The sequence below is a fragment of the Crinia signifera genome, chromosome 12 (genome assembly GCF_055691185.1).
Source record: "Crinia signifera chromosome 12, ASM5569118v1, whole genome shotgun sequence".
NCBI lineage: Eukaryota > Metazoa > Chordata > Amphibia > Anura > Myobatrachidae > Crinia > Crinia signifera.
In genome coordinates, this window is record NC_139228.1 from 791,358 (window position 1) to 818,266 (window position 26,909).

The window sequence follows — 26,909 nt, forward strand, 5'->3', positions numbered from 1 at the left end:
GGGGAAGGGGGCTTGGGGGGGGCACATGGTTGGTGCTGCTGTCTGCTGCAGGGGAAGGGGGCTTGGGGGGGGGGGGCACAAGGTAGTTGCTGTCAGTCTGCTGCAGGGGAAGGGGGCTGGGGGGGGGGCACATGGTAGGTGCTGCTGTCCGCTGCAGGGGAAGGGGGCTGGGGGGGGGGCACATGGTAGGTGCTGTCAGTCTGCTGCAGGGGAAGGGGGCTGGGGGGGGGGGGCACATGGTAGGTGCTGCTGTCTGCTGCAGGGGAAGGGGGCTGGGGCACATGGTAGCTGCTGTCAGTCTGCTGCAGGGGAAGGAGGCTTGGGGGGGGGGGGGGGCACATGGTAGGTGCTGCTGTCTGCTGCTATAAGGGAATGGGGTTCGGAAATTACAAAAAAAAAAACTGCAACCCCCGCCCTCACACACGTCACATCCGCGTCTCACAATAGAAGTGGATCTAGAACAGACGCTGCAGAACGTTCCTAGAACAAAGACAGCGCCATTAGCGTTCGTGTTGATCGCTCCCGCCCAAAATAAAGATGGCGCCGGAGGGTCCGATTTGCGCATGTCAGGATTTCCATGGCTAGTGGACCGAACCCGGCGCCTCAGAGCTGGGGGAGATTTACAGGTAATCCGGGTCCTCCGGTGAGTCTAGTGCGTGATGGGGGACCCGTGGGAGGGGCGTGACTCACGGCTGTACCGGGAAGGGGCGGGGCCTCTCCGGCATTGTCAGTGACCGATTTAGGCCTGAGACCAGCATCGGTCCCCGGGGCAGGCAATGTTCCCAGGCAGCGTATTACAACGGGAACTGCCCCATCCCTCCTGCCCCCTTTCTGAGAATTTCCACATCAAGACCCCTCTCCATCCCACTCTCCCGCCCCCCTTCCTAGGTATTACCACGTCCAGTCTGCGGCAGCACTCCTGTGTGTAATGTCTATAGGTGTCTATACAGCGTCTGGCAGTCTCAGGTACTATGCGGCAGCGCTCCTGTGTGTAATGTCTATAGGTGTCTATACAGCGTCTGGCAGTCTCAGGTACTCTGCGGCAGCGCTCCTGTGTGTAATGTCTATAGGGGTCTATACAGTGTCTGGCAGTCTCAGGTACTCTGCGGCAGCACTCCTGTGTGTAATGTCTATAGGTGTATATACAGTGTCTGGCATCTCAAGTACTCTGCGGCAGCGCTCCTGTGTGTAATGTCTATAGGTGTCTATACAGCGTCTGGCAGTCTCAGGTACTATGCGGCAGCGCTCCTGTGTGTAATGTCTATAGGTGTCTATACAGCGTCTGGCAGTCTCAGGTACTCTGCGGCAGCGCTCCTGTGTGTAATGTCTATAGGTGTCTATACAGCGTCTGGCAGTCTCAGGTACTATGCGGCAGCGCTCCTGTGTGTAATGTCTATAGGTGTCTATACAGCGTCTGGCAGTCTCAGGTACTATGCGGCAGCGCTCCTGTGTGTAATGTCTATAGGTGTCTATACAGCGTCTGGCAGTCTCAGGTACTATGCGGCAGCGCTCCTGTGTGTAATGTCTATAGGGGTCTATACAGTGTCTGGCATCTCAAGTACTCTGCGGCAGCGCTCCTGTGTGTAATGTCTATAGGTGTCTATACAGCGTCTGGCAGTCTCAGGTACTATGCGGCAGCGCTCCTGTGTGTAATGTCTATAGGTGTATATACAGTGTCTGGCATCTCAAGTACTCTGCGGCAGCGCTCCTGTGTGTAATGTCTATAGGGGTCTATACAGCATCCGGCAGTCTCAGGTACTCTGCGGCAGCGCTCCTGTGTGTAATGTCTATAGGTGTATATACAGTGTCTGGCAGTCTCAGGTACTCTGCGGCAGCGCTCCTGTGTGTAATGTCTATAGGTGTATATACAGTGTCTGGCATCTCAAGTACTCTGCGGCAGCGCTCCTGTGTGTAGTGTCTATAGGGGTCTATACAGCATCTGGCAGTCTCAGGTACTATGCGGCAGCGCTCCTGTGTGTAATGTCTATAGGTGTATATACAGTGTCTGGCAGTCTCAGGTACTCTGCGGCAGCGCTCCTGTGTGTAATGTCTATAGGTGTATATACAGTGTCTGGCAGTCTCAGGTACTATGCGGCAGCACTCCTGTGTGTAATGTCTATAGGTGTATATACAGTGTCTGGCATCTCAAGTACTCTGCGGCAGCGCTCCTGTGTGTAATGTCTATAGGTGTCTATACAGCGTCTGGCAGTCTCAGGTACTATGCGGCAGCGCTCCTGTGTGTAATGTCTATAGGTGTCTATACAGCGTCTGGCAGTCTCAGGTACTATGCGGCAGCGCTCCTGTGTGTAGTGTCTATAGGGGTCTATACAGCATCTGGCAGTCTCAGGTACTATGCGGCAGCGCTCCTGTGTGTAGTGTCTATAGGGGTCTATACAGCATCTGGCAGTCTCAGGTACTATGCGGCAGCGCTCCTGTGTGTAATGTCTATAGGTGTATATACAGTGTCTGGCAGTCTCAGGTACTCTGCGGCAGCGCTCCTGTGTGTAATGTCTATAGGTGTATATACAGTGTCTGGCAGTCTCAGGTACTATGCGGCAGCGCTCCTGTGTGTAATGTCTATAGGTGTATATACAGTGTCTGGCAGTCTCAGGTACTATGCGGCAGCGCTCCTGTGTGTAATGTCTATAGGTGTATATACAGTGTCTGGCATCTCAAGTACTCTGCGGCAGCGCTCCTGTGTGTAATGTCTATAGGTGTCTATACAGCGTCTGGCAGTCTCAGGTACTATGCGGCAGCGCTCCTGTGTGTAATGTCTATAGGTGTCTATACAGCGTCTGGCAGTCTCAGGTACTATGCGGCAGCGCTCCTGTGTGTAGTGTCTATAGGGGTCTATACAGCATCTGACAGTCTCAGGTACTCTGCGGCAGCGCTCCTGTGTGTAATGTCTATAGGGGTCTATACAACGTCTGGCAGTCTCAGGTACTCTGCGGCAGCGCTCCTGTGTGTAATGTCTAGACAGCGTCTGGCAGTCTCAGGTACTCTGCGGCAGCGCTCCTGTGTGTAGTGTCTATAGGGGTCTATAAGGCGTCTGGCAGTCTCAGGTACTCTGCAGCAGCGCTCCTGTGTGTAAGGTCTATAGGTGTATATACAGTGTCTGGCAGTCTCAGGTACTCTGCGGCAGCGCTCCTGTGTACAATTTCTATACAGCGTCTGGCAGTCTCAGGTACTCTGCGGCAGCGCTCCTGTGTGTAATGTCTATAGGGGTCTATACAGCATCTGGCAGTCTCAGGTACTCTGCGGCAGCGCTCCTGTGTGAAATGTCTAGACAGCGTCTGGCAGTCTTAGGTACTCTGCGGCAGCGCTCCTGTGTGTAGTGTCTATAGGGGTCTATAAGGCGTCTGGCAGTCTCAGGTACTCTGCAGCAGCGCTCCTGTGTGTAATGTCTATAGGGGTCTATACAGCATCTGGCAGTCTCAGGTACTCTACGGCAGCACTCCTGTGTATAATGTTTATAGGGGTCTATACAGTGTCTGGCATTCTTAGGTACTCTGCGGCAGTGCTCCTGTGTGTAATGTCTATAGGGGTCTATACAGCGTCTTGCATTCTCAGGTACTCTGCTGCAGCTCTCCTGTGTGTAATGTCTATAGGGCATCTGGCAGTCTCAGGTACTCAGTGTCTATAGGGGTCTATACAGCGTCTTGCATTCTCAGGTACTCTGCTGCAGCTCTCCTGTGTGTAATTTCTATACAGCATCTGGCAGTCTCAGGTACTCTGCGGCAGCACTCCTGTGTGTAATGTCTATAGGGGTCTATACAGCGTCTGGCAGTCTCAGGTACTCTGCGGCAGCACTTCTGTGTGTAATGTCTATAGGGGTCTATACAGCGTCTGGCAGTCTCAGGTACTCTGCGGCAGCGCTCCTGTGTGTAGTGTCTATAGGGGTCTATACAGCATCTGGCAGTCTCAGGTACTCTGCGGCAGCGCTCCTGTGTGTAATGTCTATAGGGGTCTATACAGCATCCGGCAGTCTCAGGTACTCTGAGGCAGCACTACTGTGTGTAATGTCTATAGGGGTCTATACAGCGTCTGGCAGTCTCAGGTACTCTGTGGCAGCACTCCTGTGTATAATGTCTATAGGGGTCTATACAGCGTCTGGCAGTCTCAGGTGCTCTGCGGCAGCACTCCTGTGTATAATGTCTATACAGTGTCTGGCAGTCTCAGGTACTCTGCGGCAGCACTCCTGTGCTATAGGTGTCTACACAGCGTCTGGCAGTCTCAGGTACTCTGCAACAATGCTCCTGTGTATAATGTCTATAGGTCTATACAGCGTTTGCCAGTCTCAGGTTCTATGTGGCAGCATTCCTGTGTATAATGTCTATACCATGTCTGGCAGACTCAGGTACTCTGCGACAACGCTCCCGTGTATAATGTCTATAGGTGTCTATACAGTGTCGGGCAGTACTTTGTGGCAGCGCTCCTGTGTATAATGTCTAGACAGCGTCTGACTGTCTCAGGTACTGTGTGGCAGCGCTCCAGATGTGGTATAATGTCTATACCACATCTGCCAGTCTCAGGTACTCTGCGGCAGCATTCCTGTGTATAATGTCTTTACCATGTCTGGCAGTCTCAGGTACTCTACAGCAGTGCTCCTGTGTATACTGTCTAGACAGCGTCTGGCAGTGTCCGGTACTCTGCGGCACCGCTCCTGTGGATAATGTCTATAGGTGTCTATACAGCGTCTGGCAGTCTCAAGTACTCCGCGGCAGCATTCCTGTGTATAATGTCTATACCACGTCTGGCAGTCTCAGGTACTCTGCAACAACGCTCCCGTGTATAATGTCTATAGGTGTCTATACAGCGTCTGGCAGTCTCAGGTACTCTGCGGCAGCATTCCTGTGTATAATGTCTATAGGTGTCTATACAGCATCTGGCAGTCTCAAGTACTCTGCGGCAGCACTCCTGTGTATAATGTCTATACAGCATCTGGCAGTCTCAGGTACTCTGCAACAATGCTTCTGTGTATAATGTCTATAGGTGTCTATACAGTGTCGGGCAGTCTTAGGTACTTTGTGGCAGCGCTCCTGTGTATAATGTCTAGATAGCGTCTGGCAGTCTCAGGTACTCCGCGGCAGCGCTCCGGTATATAATGTCTATAGGTGTCTAGTGTTCCCGTTAGGCTTCTTTCACAGGGCGCTGCGCCCTGCCCCTTTTTGTCCCTGCTGAATTCCGCCCTGCCCTTTTTGTCCCGCCCTGCATAATAGGCCCCGCACTTACTGTCTCTCCCTGGCTGCTCGGGCCGCCCTGCGCCTGGCATAGTGATACACGCTGCGGCTTGCTGTCACTCCCCAACACTCCCACTTCGCTCGGGCCGCCCTGCGCCCGGCTTAATGATACATGCTGCGGCAAGGACAGCGGATCAGGCTGTCACACACTGACAGCCTGTATCTGCTGTCACTGAGCCTGCAGTGCAGGGTACAAGTGGTGCTGGCATCCGCTATATCACAGACAGCGGTGCCGGGGAACAATGCAGCGCCCACCCTTCCCCATCTGTGTCTACATACTGTGCTGTGTGGCAGCTGCTGCTCTTGTCAAGCTATATGACAGACAGCGGCGCCGGGGAATGCTGCAGCGCCCACCCTTCCCCTGCTTCACAGTTTGTACTTTGCTCCTATTGCCAGGGTGACTGGGCTCCGCGCGCCTGCAGGGGCTGTTATGGCTGTTGGCAGGGAGGTGAGGGAGCTGACCTGACAAACTCATACAACATGCCGCACAGCTAACCCCGGCTGACTGCCTAATCTCGGCCAGTTTAGCCTCCTGCCTTTCTACAACCATCTGAAGGCACATTCAAGCCTAAAAACGGTAATTATATATGGGCAGGGGAAATGTGATATATATATATATATATATATATACCTTAAGGTTTTTTGGTGTGGGAAAATGATAAGGTGTATGAGTTTTTTTTTTTATGTAGGGGGGGGGGCCCTCCCCCCAAAACACAAACATTCTATTACAATTTGGTGTATACCCCCTGTATACACCAAATTGTAATACAATGTTTTTGGAGATAGATAGGATGGAGATATATATATATATATATATATATATATATATATATATATATATATATATATATATATATATATATATATATATATATATATATATATATATATATATATATATATTCATCATTATGGATGTTTTGCTCTGGCCGCCTGTTGTTCACCACCACCAATCTCTGCTCCTATCATGCTAAGAGTGGCGTATATTTTAAATGTGGTGCAGGCCGACAGCCTATCAGAGCTCATAGACCAGTAGCCACAGTTAGTGATTGGCCACCAGACCCTGAGCTCCAATTGGCTCATGATCTGACACCCATATTTGAAATATCCATCAGTCACAGCGCCTCTGCATAATGTGCTATGGGCATTATGATGCGTGGCATAATGTGATATTGGCATTATATTGTGCGGTATAATGCGACATGGGCATTAAGGTTTGCAATATAATGTGATATGGGCATTGTGGTGTGCGGTATAATGTGATATGGTCATTACGGTGTGTGACATAATGTGATATTGGCATTATGGTGTGCGGTATAATGCGACATGGGCATTGTGGTTTGCAATATAATGTGATATGGGCATTGTGGTGTGCGGTATAATGTGATATGGTCATTACAGTGTGTGACATAATGTGATATTGGCATTATGGTGTGCGGTATAATGCGACATGGGCATTGCGGTTTGCAATATAATGTGATATGGGCATTATGGGGTGCGGTATAATGCGACATGGGCATTGCGGTTTGCAATCTAATGTGATATTGGCATTATGGTGTGCGGTATAATGCGACATGGGCATTCAGGTTTGCAATATAATGTGATATGGGCATTGTGGTGTGCGGTATAATGTGATATGGTCATTACGGTGTGTGACATAATGTGATATTGGCATTATGGTGTGCGGTATAATGTGACATGGGCATTGCGGTTTGCAATATAATGTGATATGGACATTATAGTGTGCGGTATAATGTGACATGGGCATTACGGTGTGCAGTATAATGTGACCTGGGCATTACGGTGTGCAATATAATGTGACCTGGGCATTACGGTGTGCAATATAATGTGACCTGGGCATTACGGTGTGCAATATAATGTGATATGGGCGTTGTGGTGTGCCGCATAATGTAATATGGGCATTGTGGTGTGCGGTATAATGTGATATGGTCATTACGGTGTGCAAAATAATCTGACATGGGCATTACGGTGTGCAATATAATGTGATATGGGCATTACGGTGTGTGACATAATGTGATATTGGCATTATGGTGTGCGGTATAATGTGACATGGGCATTGCGGTTTGCAATATAATGTGATATGGGCATTATGGGGTGCGGTATAATGCGACATGGACATTATAGTGTGCGGTATAATGTGATATGGGCATTGTGGTGTGCGGTATAATGTGATATGGTCATTACGGTGTGTGACATAATGTGATATTGGCATTATGGTGTGCGGTATAATGTGACATGGGCATTGCGGTTTGCAATATAATGTGATATGGACATTATAGTGTGCGGTATAATGTGACATGGGCATTACGGTGTGCAATATAATGTGATATGGGCATTACGGTGTGCGGCATAATGTAATATGGGCATTGTGGTGTGCGGTATAATGTGATATGGTCATTACGGTGTGCAAAATAATGTGACATGGGCATTACGGTGTGCAATATAATGTGATATGGGCATTACGGTGTGCGGCATAATGTGATATGGGCATTATGGTGTGTGGTTTAATGTGATATGGCAGTGGTTCCCAAACTTTTTTTAATCACGGCACCCTTTTTTTCACATGGCATAGAGTTTCTTATTTAAAAATGTATACAAAAGTAAAAAAAGTAAATTGAGTTTATATGTTACTATTAGGATGTTATGTGGTGATGGGCAGGCTTCACTTAGGTTTGTCCACATATTTTATGATTGACAGCCTCAATTACTGGTTTTATCTATTAAATTTACAATGTATATTTAAATTGGTCCCAAGGCACCTCTGCAAGTGTCCTGAGGCACCCCAGGGTGCCACGGCACACCGTTTGGGAACCACTGTGATATGGATATTACAGTGTGCAGCATAATGTAATATGGTCATTACAGTGTACGGCATAATGTATGAGGGGCATTACGGTGTAATATTATGTGGCCACGCCCCTTTTCCATGAAGCCACATGCCTTCTTGTTTTCAGTATTGTGGGGGCACAAATTCCTTTTCTGGTACAGGGTACAAAATGTCTAGTTACGGCACTGGCAGGACTCGTTCCCATTTCACAAAAGCGCCTGCCTCACCTGTCTCTAGCCACACCGCACTGGCAAAGAGAAGGAGAGTCGGCGCCAGGTTTCGGAGGCAGGGAGACCCTGCGCCGAGAAGAGGAACCCTGTACTGCTGGCGGTGGGAGAGGGAGATCCAGCACCGTGGAGTGGAAGCCTGTACTGCTGGCAACGAGAAGAGGATGGTACACTAGACATTCAAAGTGTCACTATGCTTTCAAACCCCTGCTCAACCTTCTGCCCCTCCTCCTCTCGCCATGTGTGCCTCTACCCACATGTTCCTCTGTCCCTGCCATGTGTGCCCCTACCAGTGTATGCCTCTGTCCCTGCCCATGTGTTCACCTGCCAATGTGTACCTCTGTCCCTGCCTGTGTGTTCCTCTGTCCCTGCCATAATTTCCTCTGTCCCTGCCCATCTGAGCCCATATCCATGTGTGCCTCTGCCCATATGTGCCTCTGTCTCTCCCCATGTGTGCCTCTCTCCCTGCCCATCTGTCCCTGTCTGCCCAAGCATGCCTCTCTGTGTCCCCAAATTTTGGCTCAATCTGTGTGAGTGTATGTAAAGTTTGGCTCAACTGTGTTGCAAAATGTGAATTTTTTCCTTAATCTGGGTGGCATGACATGAATTTTGGTTCAATACGGGTGGCATGATGTGAATTTTGAATCGATATATGCTGCATAACGTGAATTTTTGCTATTTCAGTGTGACATGATGTGAATTGTGGCTCAGTTCGGGTACCAGGATGTGAATTTTGGCTCAGTCCGGGTACCTGGATGTGAATTTTTGGCTCAGTTTTGGTACCAGGATGTAAATTTTGGTTCAGTCTGGGTACCAAGGTGAGAATTTTGGCTCAGTCCGGGTAACAAGAAGGGGATTTTGCCTCAGTTTGGGTACCAGGATGTGAATTTTGTCTCAATCCAGGTGGCATGACGTGAATTTTGGCACTCTAAGTTTGGCATAAAGGAGCCCATACACAGAGCGATCCTTTTTTGTGAGGCGATGGGCGGTCTCTCGCATCGCACATCGCAAAGCACAAAAAGTATGTGCTGCACGTACTTTTTGAACTATATTGCATCTAGTTCAAAATGCACGCTGCTTTAGCACATTGCATACATTTTTAACTAGATGCAATGTGATCTAGTTCGAAATGCATGGAGCACATCGCTCCATGTATGGGCATCTTAACATGAATTTTGGCTGATTCCGTGTGGCATAATGTTTATGGGGCAAGTATAAGAGGGTTAACTATTGTGTTGCTATGTACATAAGAGGTATATGGCAGGTATATAATGTACATAAGAGGTATATGGCACACTACACTCAAGGACACGTCCCATTTTAGGTGGCCACATCCACTTTTTCTGGAGCGAGCGCGCCTGCGGCGCGTACATTACCCCACTTTTCCATACCTCCCACTTTAAAATTTCCACTTCGACCACTGTCTATCTATCTCATCGTTTTGCCCTTTAACATTAAGATGTGCCTTCCTGACTGAAAAATGTGCCCTCACGATTGAAAAATGTGCCCTCCTCGTGGTCAGCACCCTGCCCTAAAAAATTTCTAGAGTGAACACTAGGGGCGAAATGTAATAGGGTGTGATTTTTGGACGAGTTCCAAACTCGCCAAAAATCGCACCTTTAAAAATCGCGTTTTTTGCCGCGAATTCGCATATGTAATGAGATGCGAATTAGCGGCAAAAAATGCGATTTGCCGCGATTTCGGTTGATTTTTAGTCATGAAAATGTGCGCATTTTCAGTCATGAAAATGTGCGCATTTTCATAAATGCGATTTTGTGCCAAAAAAAAAAAGTAAAAAAAAAAACGGCGTGGGGTCCCCCCTCCTAAGCATAACCAGCCCCGGGCTCATTGAGCCGGACCTGGTTCCAAAAATACGGGGGGACAAAAAGCATAGGGGTCCCCCATATTTCTGAAACCAGCCCCGGACTCTTGGACCGGTCCTGGTTCCAAAAATACGGGGGAACAAAAAATCTGGGGGTCCCCCGTATTTTGAAACCAGCACCGGGCTCCAACAGCCCACGGTGTCATGCCACAGCCGGGGGACACTTTTTATACAAGGTCCCCCGGCCAAAACATGAGCACCGTGGCTGGTCAGCCTTGGACGGGGTACCTGGAGGAGTGGGGACCCCCCCAATAAAGGGGTCCCCCCCCCCCAGGCTTCACCCGTCCAGGGCTGAAGCCCGGGGCTGTCACCGGCGTCCGTGGCCAGTGGACGCCGGCCTGATAGGGTTAAATCGATCATACATATCATTACATTGCTTTATACCAGAGAACTAAAAGTGCCAGCAGACCTCCCCCGCATGCTGGGACTTGGAGAACCACAATTCCCAGCATGCGGGGCATTAATGGGCCCGCTGGGACTTGTAGTCCACCTGTAAAAAGAATGTTTATAAAAAACACACACAGAGAGAAGTAAATGTTTATTACACACACACACCTCACTTTTACACCAGCGTTACTTACCATTCCTGGATCCAGCGCTGGTCTGGCTGCTTCACAGCCGGCTCCCCCCGCACTGACAGGCAGCGGGGAGAACCGGCTTTCTCCGTTGCCTCTAACAGCTTTTGTAGCGCTGTCCGAGTGCTACAGAGGCTGAGAGCGCGATAGGCTGAGCTATGCATAGCTCAGCCAATCAGGACTGAGCTATGCGTCTCCATGGAGACGTATCGGCCAATCGCGCTCTCAGCCTCTGTAGCGCTGAAACAGCGCTACAGAAGCTGTTAGAGGCAACGGAGAAAGCCGGTTCTCCCCGCTGCCTGTCAGTGCGGGGGGAGCCGGCTGTGAAGCAGCCAGACCAGCGCTGGATCCAGGAATGGTAAGTAACGCTGGTGTAAAAGTGAGGTGTGTGTGTGTAATAAACTTTTACTTCTCTCTGTGTGTGTTTTTTATAAACATTCTTTTTACAGGTGGACTACAAGTCCCAGCGGGCCCATTAATGCCCCGCATGCTGGGAATTGTGGTTCTCCAAGTCCCAGCATGCGGGGGAGGTCTGCTGGCACTTGTAGTTCTCTGGTATAAAGCAATGTAATGATATGTATGATCGATTTAACCCTATCAGGCCGGCGTCCACTGGCCACGGACGCCGGTGACAGCCCCGGGCTTCAGCCCTGGACGGGTGAAGCCTGGGGGGGGGGGACCCCTTTATTGGGGGGGTCCCCACTCCTCCAGGTACCCCGTCCAAGGCTGACCAGCCACGTTGCTCATGTTTTGGCCGGGGGACCTTGTATAAAAAGTGTCCCCCGGCTGTGGCATGACACCGTGGGCTGTTGGAGCCCGGTGCTGGTTTCAAAATACGGGGGACCCCCAGATTTTTTGTCCCCCGTATTTTTGGAACCAGGACCGGTCCAAGAGTCCGGGGCTGGTTTCAGAAATACGGGGGACCCCTATGCTTTTTGTCCCCCCGTATTTTTGGAACCAGGTCCGGCTCAATGAGCCCGGGGCTGGTTATGCTTAGGAGGGGGGACCCTACGCCGTTTTTTTTTTTTATAAAAACACTTTTACACATTTTTATTGACAGGACCATGCACAGATCTCAATGATCTGTGCATGGTTCTGTCAAATTCGCCTGTCAGAACCTGGTCTATTTTTTTTTGCGATTTTTGGTAACATTTACCAAAAATCACACCCTATTACATTTGCGAGTTGTATACTTTATAATGGGAAAACATCTGGATGCGAATTGAAATGTGACTTTTTTTACCGCGATTTTCAACCTATTAAATGTGCGATTTTCGGAAAATGTGCGATTTCGGCCGTTTTTGACCCAAAATCGCACATGTCCAAAAATCACACCCTATTACATTTCGCCCTAGGTGTCTATACAGCGTCTGACTGTCTCAGGTATTGTGTGGCAGCGCTCAAGATGTGATATAATGTCTATACCACATCTGGCAGTCTCAGGTACTCTGCGGCAGCATTCCTGTGGATAATGTATATAAAGTGTCTGGCAGTCTCCGGTAATCTGCATCAGTGCTCCTCTGTTTAATGACTATACCATGTCTGGCAGTCTCAGGTACTCTACAGCAGCGCTTCTGTGTATAATGTCTAGACAGCGCCTGGCAGTCTCAGGCACTCTGCGGCACAGCTCCTGTGGATAATGTCTATAGGGGTCTATACATCAGGTACTCTGTGACAATGCTCCCATGTATAAAGTCTATACGTGTCTATACAGTGTCTGCCATTCTCAGGTACTCTGCGGCAGCATTCCTGTGTATAATGTCTATACCACGTCTGGCAGTCTCAGGTACTCTGCGACAACGCTCCTGTGTATAATGTCTATAGGTGTCTATACAGTATCTGGAAGTTTCAGGTACTCTGCGGCAACGCTCCTGTGTATAATGTTTATAGGTTTCTATACAGTGTCTGGCAGTCTCAGGTACTCTGCGGCAGCGCTCCTGTGTATAATGTTTATAGGTGTATATACAGTGTCTGGCAGTCTCAGGTACTCTGCGGCAGCGCTCCTGTGTATAATGTTTATAGGTTTCTATACAGTATCTGGAAGTCTCTGGTACTCTGCGGCAGCGCTCCTGTGTGTAATGTCTATAGGGGTCTATACAGCGTCTGGCAGTCTCAGGTACTCTGCGGCAGCGCTCCTGTGTGTAATGTCTATAGGGGTCTATACAGCGTCTGGCAGTCTCAGGTACTCTGCGGCAGCGCTCCTGTGTATAATGTTTATAGGTTTCTATACAGTGTCTGGCAGTCTCAGGTACTCTGCGGCAACGCTCCTGTGTATAATGTTTATAGGTTTCTATACAGTGTCTGGCAGTCTCAGGTACTCTGCGGCAGCGCTCCTGTGTATAATGTTTATAGGTGTATATACAGTGTCTGGCAGTCTCAGGTACTCTGCGGCAGCGCTCCTGTGTATAATGTTTATAGGTTTCTATACAGTATCTGGAAGTCTCTGGTACTCTGCGGCAGCGCTCCTGTGTGTAATGTCTATAGGGGTCTATACAGCGTCTGGCAGTCTCAGGTACTCTGCGGCAGCGCTCCTGTGTGTAATGTCTATAGGGGTCTATACAGCGTCTGGCAGTCTCAGGTACTCTGCGGCAGCGCTCCTGTGTGTAATGTCTATAGGGGTCTATACAACGTCTGGCAGTCTCAGGTACTCTGCGGCAGCGCTCCTGTGTGTAGTGTCTATAGGTGCATATACAGTGTCTGGCAGTCTCAGCTACTCTGTGGCAGCGCTCCTGTATATAATATCTATACAGAGTCTGGCAGTCTCAGCTACTTTGCGGTAGCGCTCCTGTGTATATTGTCTAGACAGCGTCTGGCGGTCTCAGGTACTCTGCAGAAGCACTCCTGTGTATCATGTCTATAGGGGTCTATACAGCATCTGGCAGTCTCAGGTACTCTGCAACAATGCTCCTGTGTATGTCTATAGGGGTCTATACAGCGTCTGCCAGTCTTAGGTACACTGCGGCAGCATTCCTGTGTATACTGTCTATACCATGTCTGGCAGTCTCAGGTACTCTGCGACAACGCTCCCGTGTATAATGTCTATAGGTGTCTACACGGTGTCGGGCAGTCTCAGGTACTCTGTGGCAGCGCTCCTGTGTATAATGCCTAGACAGCGTGTGGCAGTCTCAGGTACTCTGCGACAGTGCTCCTGTTTATAATGTCTATGCAGTGTCTGGCCGTCTAAGGTACTGTGTGGTAGCGCTCCAGATGTGGTATAATGTCTATACCACATCTGGCAGTATTCCTGTGTATAATGTCTATACAGTGTCCGGCAGTCTCCGGTACTATGCGGCAGCACTCCTGTGTATAATGTCTATACAGTCAAAATGTTAAAAATAAGTGTATTTCTGGATACAAATACACCTATTTTTGCACCTCGTGTATAATGTCTATACCACATCTGGAAATCTCAGGTCTATGTATACAGCATCTGGTACTCTACGGCAGCGTTCCTGTGCATAATGTATAGGTGTATACTATATACAGCGTCTGGCAGTCTCGGGTATGATGATGGTCCTGCGGAGTTCTGGACTTACTAATACGTATAGCGTAGGCCAGACCCTCTGTATAACCCTAATGGTTGCCTGCATGTAATACATGAGAAACAGCGCTTATGGTATAAATGATTGACTTTAGTTCGTCCACTAATGGTTGATACCTTTAATGCACTCATTACTGGCTGACACATTGTCCTGCTCACCTCGCAGGCGCACTCATTACTGGCTGACACATTGTCCTGCTCACCTCGCAGGCGCACTCATTACTGGCTGGCACATTGTCCAGCTCACCTCGCAGGCGCACTCATTACTGGCTGACACATTGTCCAGCTCACCTCGCAGGCGCACTCATTACTGGCTGACACATTGTCCAGCTCACCTCGCAGGCGCACTCATTACTGGCTGACACATGGTCCAGCTCACCTCGCAGGCGCACTCATTACTGGCTGACACATTGTCCAGCTCACCTCGCAGGGGCACTCATTACTGGCTGACACATTGTCCAGCTCACCTCGCAGGCGCACTCATTACTGGCTGACACATGGTCCAGCTCACCTCGCAGGCGCACTCATTACTGGCTGACACATGGTCCAGCTCACCTCGCAGGCGCACTCATTACTGGCTGACACATTGTCCAGCTCACCTCGCAGGCGCACTCATTGCTGGCTGACACATTGTCCAGCTCACCTCGCAGGCGCACTCATTGCTGGCTGGCACATTGTCCAGCTCACCTCTCAGGCGCACTCATTACTTGCTGACGCATTGTCCAGCTCACCTCGCAGGCGCACTCATTACTGGCTGACACATGGTCCAGCTCACCTCGCAGGCGCACTCATTACTGGCTGACACATTGTCCAGCTCACCTCGCAGGGGCACTCATTACTGGCTGACACATTGTCCAGCTCACCTCGCAGGCGCACTCATTGCTGGCTGACACATTGTCCAGCTCACCTCGCAGGCGCACTCATTGCTGGCTGACACATGGTCCAGCTCACCTCGCAGGCGCACTCATTGCTGGCTGACACATTGTCCAGCTCACCTCGCAGGCGCACTCATTGCTGGCTGACACATTGTCCAGCTCACCTCGCAGGCGCACTCATTGCTGGCTGGCACATTGTCCAGCTCACCTCGCAGGCGCACTCATTACTGGCTGACACATTGTCCAGCTCACCTCGCAGGCGCACTCATTACTGGCTGACACATTGTCCAGCTCACCTCGCAGGCGCACTCATTACTGGCTGACACATTGTCCAGCTCAACTCGCAGGCGCACTCATTACTGGCTGACACATTGTCCAGCTCACCTCGCAGGCGCACTCATTGCTGGCTGACACATTGTCCAGCTCACCTCGCAGGCGCACTCATTGCTGGCTGACACATTGTCCAGCTCACCTCGCAGGCGCACTCATTGCTGGCTGACACATTGTCCAGCTCACCTCGCAGGCGCACTCATTACTGGCTGACACAGGGTCCAGCTCACCTCGCAGGCGCACTCATTACTGGCTGACACATGGTACAGCTCACCTCGCAGGCGCACTCATTACTGGCTGACACATTGTCCAGCTCACCTCGCAGGCGCACTCATTGCTGGCTGACACATTGTCCAGCTCACCTCGCAGGCGCACTCATTACTGGCTGACACAGGGTCCAGCTCACCTCGCAGGCGCACTCATTACTGGCTGACACATGGTACAGCTCACCTCGCAGGCGCACTCATTACTGGCTGACACATTGTCCAGCTCATCTCGCAGGCGCACTCATTGCTGGCTGACACATGGTACAGCTCACCTCGCAGGCGCACTCATTACTGGCTGACACATTGTCCAGCTCACCTCGCAGGCGCACTCATTGCTGGCTGACACATGGTACAGCTCACCTCGCAGGCGCACTCATTACTGGCTGACACATTGTCCAGCTCACCTCGCAGGCGCACTCATTGCTGGCTGACACATTGTCCAGCTCGCCTCGCAGGCGCACTCATTACTGGCTGACACATGGTCCAGCTCACCTCGCAGGCGCACTCATTACTGGCTGACACATTGTCCAGCTCACCTCGCAGGCGCACTCATTACTGGCTGACACAGGGTCCAGCTCACCTCGCAGGCGCACTCATTACTGGCTGACACATTGTCCAGCTCATCTCGCAGGCGCACTCATTACTGGCTGACACATTGTCCAGCTCATCTCGCAGGCGCACTCATTACTGGCTGACACATTGTCCAGCTCGCCTCGCAGGCGCACTCATTACTGGCTGACACATTGTCCAGCTCGCCTCGCAGGCGCGCTCATTACTGGCTGACACATTGTCCAGCTCACCTCGCAGGCGCGCTCATTACTGGCTGACACATTGTCCAGCTCACCTCGCAGGCGCGCTCATTGCTGGCTGACACATTGTCCAGCTCGCCTCGCAGGCGCACTCATTACTGGCGCACTCATTACTGGCTGACACATTGTCCAGCTCATCTCGCAGGCGCACTCATTACTGGCTGACACATTGTCCAGCTCGCCTCGCAGGCGCACTCATTACTGGCTGACACATTGTCCAGCTCACCTCGCAGGCGCGCTCATTACTGGCTGACACATTGTCCAGCTCACCTCGCAGGCGCACTCATTACTGGCTGACACATTGTCCAGCTCGCCTCGCAGGCGCACTCATTACTGGCTGACACATTGTCCATCTCGCCTCGCAGGCGCACTCATTGCTGGCTGACACATTGTCCAGCTCGCCTCGCAGGCGCACTCATTGCTGGCTGACACATTGTCCAGCTCACCTCGCAGGCGCACTCATTGCTGGCTGACACATGGTCCAGCTCACCTCGCAGGCGCACTCATTACTGGCTGACACATTGTCCAGCTCACCTCGCAGGCGCAGTCCTTGCTGGCTGACACATGGTCCAGCTCACCTCGCAGGCGCACTCATTACTGGCTGACACATTGTCCAGCTCACCTCGCAGGCGCACTCATTGCTGGCTGACACATTGTCCAGCTCGCCTCGCAGGCGCACTCATTGCTGGCTGACACATTGTCCAGCTCACCTCGCAGGCGCACTCATTGCTGGCTGACACATGGTCCAGCTCACCTCGCAGGCGCACTCATTACTGGCTGACACATTGTCCAGCTCACCTCGCAGGCGCAGTCCTTGCTGGCTGACACATGGTCCAGCTCACCTCGCAGGCGCACTCATTACTGGCTGACACATTGTCCAGCTCACCTCGCAGGCGCACTCATTACTGGCTGACACATTGTCCAGCTCACCTCGCAGGCGCACTCATTACTGGCTGACACATGGTCCAGCTCACCTCGCAGGCGCACTCATTACTGACTGACACATCTTCCAGCTCACCTCGCAGGCGCACTCATTGCCGGCTGACACATTGTCCAGCTCACCTCGCAGGCGCACTCATTACCGGCTGACACATTGTCCAGCTCACCTCGCAGGCGCACTCATTGCTGGCTGACACATTGTCCAGCTCACCTCGCAGGCGCGCTCATTACTGGCTGACACATTGTCCAGCTCACCTCGCAGGCGCACTCATTGCTGGCTGACACATTGTCCAGCTCACCTCGCAGGCGCACTCATTGCTGGCTGACACATTGTCCAGCTCACCTCGCAGGCGCACTCATTGCTGGCTGACACATTGTCCAGCTCACCTCGCAGGCGCACTCATTGCTGGCTGACACATTGTCCAGCTCACCTCGCAGGCGCACTCATTGCTGGCTGACACATGGTCCAGCTCACCTCGCAGGCGCGCTCATTACTGGCTGACACATTGTCCAGCTCACCTCGCAGGCGCACTCATTACTGGCTGACACATTGTCCAGCTCACCTCGCAGGCGCACTCATTGCTGGCTGACACATTGTCCAGCTCGCCTCGCAGGCGCACTCATTACTGGCTGACACATTATCCAGCTCACCTCGCAGGCGCGCTCATTACTGGCTGACACATTGTCCAGCTCACCTCGCAGGCGCACTCATTACTGGCTGACACATTGTCCAGCTCACCTCGCAGGCGCACTCATTACTGGCTGACACATTGTCCAGCTCACCTCGCAGGGGCACTCATTACTGGCTGACATTGTCCAGCTCACCTCGCAGGCGCACTCATTACTGGCTGACTCATTGCTGGCTGACACATGGTCCAGCTCACCTCGCAGGCGCACTCATTGCTGGCTGACACATTGTCCAGCTCACCTCGCAGGCGCACTCATTACTGGCTGACACATTGTCCAGCTCACCTCGCAGGGGCACTCATTACTGGCTGACATTGTCCAGCTCACCTCGCAGGCGCACTCATTACTGGCTGACACATTGTCCAGCTCACCTCGCAGGCGCACTCATTACTGGCTGACACATTGTCCAGCTCGCCTCGCAGGCGCACTCATTACTGGCTGACACATTGTCCAGCTCACCTCGCAGGCGCACTCATTGCTGGCTGACACATTGTCCAGCTCGCCTCGCAGGCGCACTCATTACTGGCTGACACATTGTCCAGCTCACCTCGCAGGCGCACTCATTGCTGGCTGACACATTGTCCAGCTCACCTCGCAGGCGCACTCATTACTGGCTGACACATTGTCCAGCTCACCTCGCAGGCGCACTCATTACTGGCTGACTCATTGCTGGCTGACACATTGTCCAGCTCACCTCGCAGGCGCACTCATTACTGGCTGACACATGGTCCAGCTCACCTCGCAGGCGCACTCATTACTGGCTGACTCATTGCTGGCTGACACATGGTCCAGCTCACCTCGCAGGCGCACTCATTGCTGGCTGACACATTGTCCAGCTCACCTCGCAGGCGCACTCATTGCTGGCTGACACATTGTCCAGCTCACCTCGCAGGCGCACTCATTGCTGGCTGACACATTGTCCAGCTCACCTCGCAGGCGCACTCATTACTGGCTGACTCATTGCTGGCTGACACATTGTCCAGCTCACCTCGCAGGCGCACTCATTGCTGGCTGACACATTGTCCAGCTCACCTCGCAGGCGCACTCATTGCTGGCTGACACATGGTCCAGCTCACCTCGCAGGCGCACTCATTACTGGCTGACACATTGTCCAGCTCGCCTCGCAGGCGCACTCATTACTGGCTGACACATTGTCCAGCTCACCTCGCAGGCGCACTCATTGCTGGCTGACACATTGTCCAGCTCGCCTCGCAGGCGCACTCATTACTGGCTGACACATTGTCCAGCTCACCTCGCAGGCGCACTCATTGCTGGCTGACACATTGTCCAGCTCACCTCGCAGGCGCACTCATTACTGGCTGACACATTGTCCAGCTCACCTCGCAGGCGCACTCATTACTGGCTGACTCATTGCTGGCTGACACATTGTCCAGCTCACCTCGCAGGCGCACTCATTACTGGCTGACACATGGTCCAGCTCACCTCGCAGGCGCACTCATTACTGGCTGACTCATTGCTGGCTGACACATGGTCCAGCTCACCTCGCAGGCGCACTCATTGCTGGCTGACACATTGTCCAGCTCACCTCGCAGGCGCACTCATTGCTGGCTGACACATTGTCCAGCTCACCTCGCAGGCGCACTCATTGCTGGCTGACACATTGTCCAGCTCACCTCGCAGGCGCACTCATTACTGGCTGACTCATTGCTGGCTGACACATTGTCCAGCTCACCTCGCAGGCGCACTCATTGCTGGCTGACACATTGTCCAGCTCACCTCGCAGGCGCACTCATTGCTGGCTGACACATGGTCCAGCTCACCTCGCAGGCGCACTCATTGCTGGCTGACTCATGGTCCAGCTCACCTCGCAGGCGCACTCATTACTGGCTGACACATTGTCCAGCTCACCTCGCAGGCGCACTCATTGCTGGCTGACACATTGTCCAGCTCACCTCGCAGGCGCACTCATTACTGGCTGACACATTGTCCAGCTCACCTCGCAGGCGCACTCATTACTGGCTGACACATTGTCCAGCTCACCTCGCAGGCGCACTCATTGCTGGCTGACACATGGTCCAGCTCACCTCGCAGGCGCACTCATTACTGGCTGACACATTGTCCAGCTCACCTCGCAGGCGCACTCATTACTGGCTGACACATGGTCCAGCTCACCTCGCAGGCGCACTCATTACTGGCTGACTCATTGCTGGCTGACACATGGTCCAGCTCACCTCGCAGGCGCACTCATTGCTGGCTGACACATTGTCCAGCTCACCTCGCAGGCGCACTCATTGCTGGCTGACACATTGTCCAGCTCACCTCGCAGGCGCACTCATTACTGGCTGACACATTGTCCAGCTCACCTCGCAGGCGCACTCATTGCTGGCTGACACATTGTCCAGCTCACCTCGCAGGCGCACTCATTGCTGGCTGACACATTGTCCAGCTCACCTCGCAGGCGCACTCATTACTGGCTGACTCATTGCTGGCTGACACATTGTCCAGCTCACCTCGCAGGCGCACTCATTGCTGGCTGACACATTGTCCAGCTCACCTCGCAGGCGCACTCATTGCTGGCTGACACATGGTCCAGCTCACCTCGCAGGCGCACTCATTGCTGGCTGACTCATGGTCCAGCTCACCTCGCAGGCGCACTCATTACTGGCTGACACATTGTCCAGCTCACCTCGCAGGCGCACTCATTACTGGCTGACACATGGTCCAGCTCACCTCGCAGGCGCACTCATTGCTGGCTGACTCATGGTCCAGCTCACCTCGCAGGCGCACTCATTGCTGGCTGACACATGGTCCAGCTCACCTCGCAGGCGCACTCATTACTGGCTGACACATGGTCCAGCTCACCTCGCAGGCGCACTCATTGCTGGCTGACACATTGTCCAGCTCACCTCGCAGGCGCACTCATTGCTGGCTGACACATTGTCCAGCTCACCTCGCAGGCGCACTCATTGCTGGCTGACACATGGTCCAGCTCACCTCGCAGGCGCACTCATTACTGGCTGACTCATGGTCCAGCTCACCTCGCAGGCGCACTCATTGCTGGCTGACACATGGTCCAGCTCACCTCGCAGGCGCACTCATTACTGGCTGACACATGGTCCAGCTCACCTCGCAGGCGCACTCATTGCTGGCTGACACATTGTCCAGCTCACCTCGCAGGCGCACTCATTGCTGGCTGACACATTGTCCAGCTCACCTCGCAGGCGCACTCATTGCTGGCTGACACATTGTCCAGCTCACCTCGCAGGCGCACTCATTGCTGGCTGACACATGGTCCAGCTCACCTCGCAGGCGCACTCATTGCTGGCTGACACATTGTCCAGCTCACCTCGCAGGCGCACTCATTGCTGGCTGACACATGGTCCAGCTCACCTCGCAGGCGCACTCATTACTGGCTGACACATTGTCCAGCTCACCTCGCAGGCGCACTCATTACTGGCTGACACATTGTCCAGCTCACCTCGCAGGGGCACTCATTACTGGCTGACATTGTCCAGCTCACCTCGCAGGCGCACTCATTACTGGCTGACTCATTGCTGGCTGACACATGGTCCAGCTCACCTCGCAGGCGCACTCATTGCTGGCTGACACATTGTCCAGCTCACCTCGCAGGCGCACTCATTACTGGCTGACACATTGTCCAGCTCACCTCGCAGGGGCACTCATTACTGGCTGACATTGTCCAGCTCACCTCGCAGGCGCACTCATTACTGGCTGACACATTGTCCAGCTCACCTCGCAGGCGCACTCATTACTGGCTGACACATTGTCCAGCTCGCCTCGCAGGCGCACTCATTACTGGCTGACACATTGTCCAGCTCACCTCGCAGGCGCACTCATTGCTGGCTGACACATTGTCCAGCTCGCCTCGCAGGCGCACTCATTACTGGCTGACACATTGTCCAGCTCACCTCGCAGGCGCACTCATTGCTGGCTGACACATTGTCCAGCTCACCTCGCAGGCGCACTCATTACTGGCTGACACATTGTCCAGCTCACCTCGCAGGCGCACTCATTACTGGCTGACTCATTGCTGGCTGACACATTGTCCAGCTCACCTCGCAGGCGCACTCATTACTGGCTGACACATGGTCCAGCTCACCTCGCAGGCGCACTCATTACTGGCTGACTCATTGCTGGCTGACACATGGTCCAGCTCACCTCGCAGGCGCACTCATTGCTGGCTGACACATTGTCCAGCTCACCTCGCAGGCGCACTCATTGCTGGCTGACACATTGTCCAGCTCACCTCGCAGGCGCACTCATTGCTGGCTGACACATTGTCCAGCTCACCTCGCAGGCGCACTCATTACTGGCTGACTCATTGCTGGCTGACACATTGTCCAGCTCACCTCGCAGGCGCACTCATTGCTGGCTGACACATTGTCCAGCTCACCTCGCAGGCGCACTCATTGCTGGCTGACACATGGTCCAGCTCACCTCGCAGGCGCACTCATTACTGGCTGACACATTGTCCAGCTCGCCTCGCAGGCGCACTCATTACTGGCTGACACATTGTCCAGCTCACCTCGCAGGCGCACTCATTGCTGGCTGACACATTGTCCAGCTCGCCTCGCAGGCGCACTCATTACTGGCTGACACATTGTCCAGCTCACCTCGCAGGCGCACTCATTGCTGGCTGACACATTGTCCAGCTCACCTCGCAGGCGCACTCATTACTGGCTGACACATTGTCCAGCTCACCTCGCAGGCGCACTCATTACTGGCTGACTCATTGCTGGCTGACACATTGTCCAGCTCACCTCGCAGGCGCACTCATTACTGGCTGACACATGGTCCAGCTCACCTCGCAGGCGCACTCATTACTGGCTGACTCATTGCTGGCTGACACATGGTCCAGCTCACCTCGCAGGCGCACTCATTGCTGGCTGACACATTGTCCAGCTCACCTCGCAGGCGCACTCATTGCTGGCTGACACATTGTCCAGCTCACCTCGCAGGCGCACTCATTGCTGGCTGACACATTGTCCAGCTCACCTCGCAGGCGCACTCATTACTGGCTGACTCATTGCTGGCTGACACATTGTCCAGCTCACCTCGCAGGCGCACTCATTGCTGGCTGACACATTGTCCAGCTCACCTCGCAGGCGCACTCATTGCTGGCTGACACATGGTCCAGCTCACCTCGCAGGCGCACTCATTGCTGGCTGACTCATGGTCCAGCTCACCTCGCAGGCGCACTCATTACTGGCTGACACATTGTCCAGCTCACCTCGCAGGCGCACTCATTGCTGGCTGACACATTGTCCAGCTCACCTCGCAGGCGCACTCATTACTGGCTGACACATTGTCCAGCTCACCTCGCAGGCGCACTCATTACTGGCTGACACATTGTCCAGCTCACCTCGCAGGCGCACTCATTGCTGGCTGACACATGGTCCAGCTCACCTCGCAGGCGCACTCATTACTGGCTGACACATTGTCCAGCTCACCTCGCAGGCGCACTCATTACTGGCTGACACATGGTCCAGCTCACCTCGCAGGCGCACTCATTACTGGCTGACTCATTGCTGGCTGACACATGGTCCAGCTCACCTCGCAGGCGCACTCATTGCTGGCTGACACATTGTCCAGCTCACCTCGCAGGCGCACTCATTGCTGGCTGACACATTGTCCAGCTCACCTCGCAGGCGCACTCATTACTGGCTGACACATTGTCCAGCTCACCTCGCAGGCGCACTCATTGCTGGCTGACACATTGTCCAGCTCACCTCGCAGGCGCACTCATTGCTGGCTGACACATTGTCCAGCTCACCTCGCAGGCGCACTCATTACTGGCTGACTCATTGCTGGCTGACACATTGTCCAGCTCACCTCGCAGGCGCACTCATTGCTGGCTGACACATTGTCCAGCTCACCTCGCAGGCGCACTCATTGCTGGCTGACACATGGTCCAGCTCACCTCGCAGGCGCACTCATTGCTGGCTGACTCATGGTCCAGCTCACCTCGCAGGCGCACTCATTACTGGCTGACACATTGTCCAGCTCACCTCGCAGGCGCACTCATTACTGGCTGACACATGGTCCAGCTCACCTCGCAGGCGCACTCATTGCTGGCTGACTCATGGTCCAGCTCACCTCGCAGGCGCACTCATTGCTGGCTGACACATGGTCCAGCTCACCTCGCAGGCGCACTCATTACTGGCTGACACATGGTCCAGCTCACCTCGCAGGCGCACTCATTGCTGGCTGACACATTGTCCAGCTCACCTCGCAGGCGCACTCATTGCTGGCTGACACATTGTCCAGCTCACCTCGCAGGCGCGCTCATTGCTGGCTGACACATAGTCCAGCTCACCTCGCAGGCGCACTCATTGCTGGCTGACACATGGTCCAGCTCACCTCGCAGGCGCACTCATTACTGGCTGACTCATGGTCCAGCTCACCTCGCAGGCGCACTCATTGCTGGCTGACACATGGTCCAGCTCACCTCGCAGGCGCACTCATTACTGGCTGACACATGGTCCAGCTCACCTCGCAGGCGCACTCATTGCTGGCTGACACATTGTCCAGCTCACCTCGCAGGCGCACTCATTGCTGGCTGACACATTGTCCAGCTCACCTCGCAGGCGCACTCATTGCTGGCTGACACATTGTCCAGCTCACCTCGCAGGCGCACTCATTGCTGGCTGACACATGGTCCAGCTCACCTCGCAGGCGCACTCATTGCTGGCTGACACATTGTCCAGCTCACCTCGCAGGCGCACTCATTGCTGGCTGACACATGGTCCAGCTCACCTCGCAGGCGCACTCATTACTGGCTGACTCATTGCTGGCTGACACATGGTCCAGCTCACCTCGCAGGCGCACTCATTACTGGCTGACACATTGTCCAGCTCACCTCGCAGGCGCACTCATTACTGGCTGACACATGGTCCAGCTCACCTCGCAGGCGCACTCATTACTGGCTGACACATTGTCCAGCTCACCTCGCAGGCGCACTCATTACTGGCTGACACAATCTAAAAGATCCACAGGTGGAGGCTAATTACTTCTGTGATTCTGTGAGGAGATCTGGAAAACATGCACTGTTGGTAGCTCTCGAGGACTGGAGTTGGGCTACCTCTGCCCTAGAGGATGGTAAAGAATGAACCACGTCAGTGTAAAACAAAAAAACATGAAAAACATGTGTCGACCTTCTGTCAATGTCGACCTTAAAGGTGTTAACCTACCCATTGTAGATCATTAATGGTCGACCTGATGACTGTTGATCTTGGAACCAAGTGTCTCTGGGGCCCGGTCTGGGAGCTGTGCAGCCCGGCTGCCTCCATGGGGCCCGGTCTGGGAGCTGTGCAGCCCGGCTGCCTCCATGGGGCCCGGTCTGGGAGCTGTGCAGCCCGGCTGCCTCCATGGGGCCCGGTCTGGGAGCTGTGCAGGCCCGGCTGCCTCCATGGGGCCCGGTCTGGGCGCTGTGCAGCCTGGCTGCCTCCATGGGGCCCGGTCTGGGAGCTGTGCAGCCCGGCTGCCTCCATGGGGCCCGGTCTGGAGCTGTGCAGCCCGGCTGCCTCCATGGGGCCCGGTCTGGGAGCTGTGCAGCCCGGCTGCCTCCATGGGGCCCGGTCTGGGCGCTGTGCAGCCCGGCTGCCTCCATGGGGCCCGGTCTGGGAGCTGTGCAGCCCGGCTGCCTCCATGGGGCCCGGTCTGGGAGCTGTGCAGCCCGGCTGCCTCCATGGGGCCCGGTCTGGGAGCTGTGCAGCCCGGCTGCCTCCATGGGGCCCGGTCTGGGAGCTGTGCAGCCCGGCTGCCTCCATGGGCCCCGGTCTGGGAGCTGTGCAGCCCGGCTGCCTCCATGGGGCCCGGTCTGGAGCTGTGCAGCCCGGCTGCCTCCATGGGGCCCGGTCTGGGAGCTGTGCAGCCCGGCTGCCTCCATGGGGCCCGGTCTGGGAGCTGTGCAGCCCGGCTGCCTCCATGGGGCCCGGTCTGGGCGCTGTGCAGCCCGGCTGCCTCCATGGGGCCCGGTCTGGGAGCTGTGCAGCCCGGCTGCCTCCATGGGGCCCGGTCTGGGAGCTGTGCAGCCCGGCTGCCTCCATGGGGCCCGGTCTGGGAGCTGTGCAGCCCGGCTGCCTCCATGGGGCCCGGTCTGGGAGCTGTGCAGCCCGGCTGCCTCCATGGGGCCCGGTCTGGGAGCTGTGCAGCCCGGCTGCCTCCATGGGGCCCGGTCTGGGAGCTATGGGGCCTGGTCTGAGAGCTCTGTGGCTCAGCTGCTACTACGGGGTCCGGTCTGGGGGCTGTGCAGGAAATGCAGCCATAAGAGTATAATGGAAGATGTTGTACTACAGTATATTCTCAGTATAGCGATACTGGTGATGACGCGAGGTGTCGGCATGAGCTAATCAGGAACCTTCTCTTTTTGCAGAGCCTACGAACAGCCTGGAAGCCACGTCTGATGTGTAACCAAGCAGAGACATGAAGGGGTGAGTATCCCACGCATGTAGCGATCACCCGTGGGTCACCTGTGCTGAGCTGAGCCTAAGGCTGCTGTTTGGGTGTCTGTGATTTTAGGCAGCAGAAAGCGGCAGAGATTGAGGAAGGCACAGTCCGTGTACAGGAAGGTGAGTGCTGGAACGTGGACTGGTCCCGTGGACTTTCCTCTGAGTGGATACATAATGCTCCTTTGTTTTGCTCACAAGGTGCAGTGGCGACCGGTGAAGATCCCACCAGTGTTGCGATCGCTAGTATCCAATCAGCCA

The 26,909-nt window shown here is 53.8% G+C and overlaps 1 long non-coding RNA gene across 1 annotated transcript; it reads left to right on the top strand.

The window, feature by feature from the left end:
- The first annotated feature begins 417 nt into the window (after positions 1–417).
- On the top strand, positions 418–26,908 carry LOC146049855 (uncharacterized). The gene is made up of 4 exons (XR_014466222.1): positions 418–626; positions 26,576–26,633; positions 26,722–26,771; positions 26,850–26,908. It is a non-coding gene; the product is annotated as an uncharacterized LOC146049855 (long non-coding RNA).
- Position 26,909: the final 1 nt, after the last annotated feature.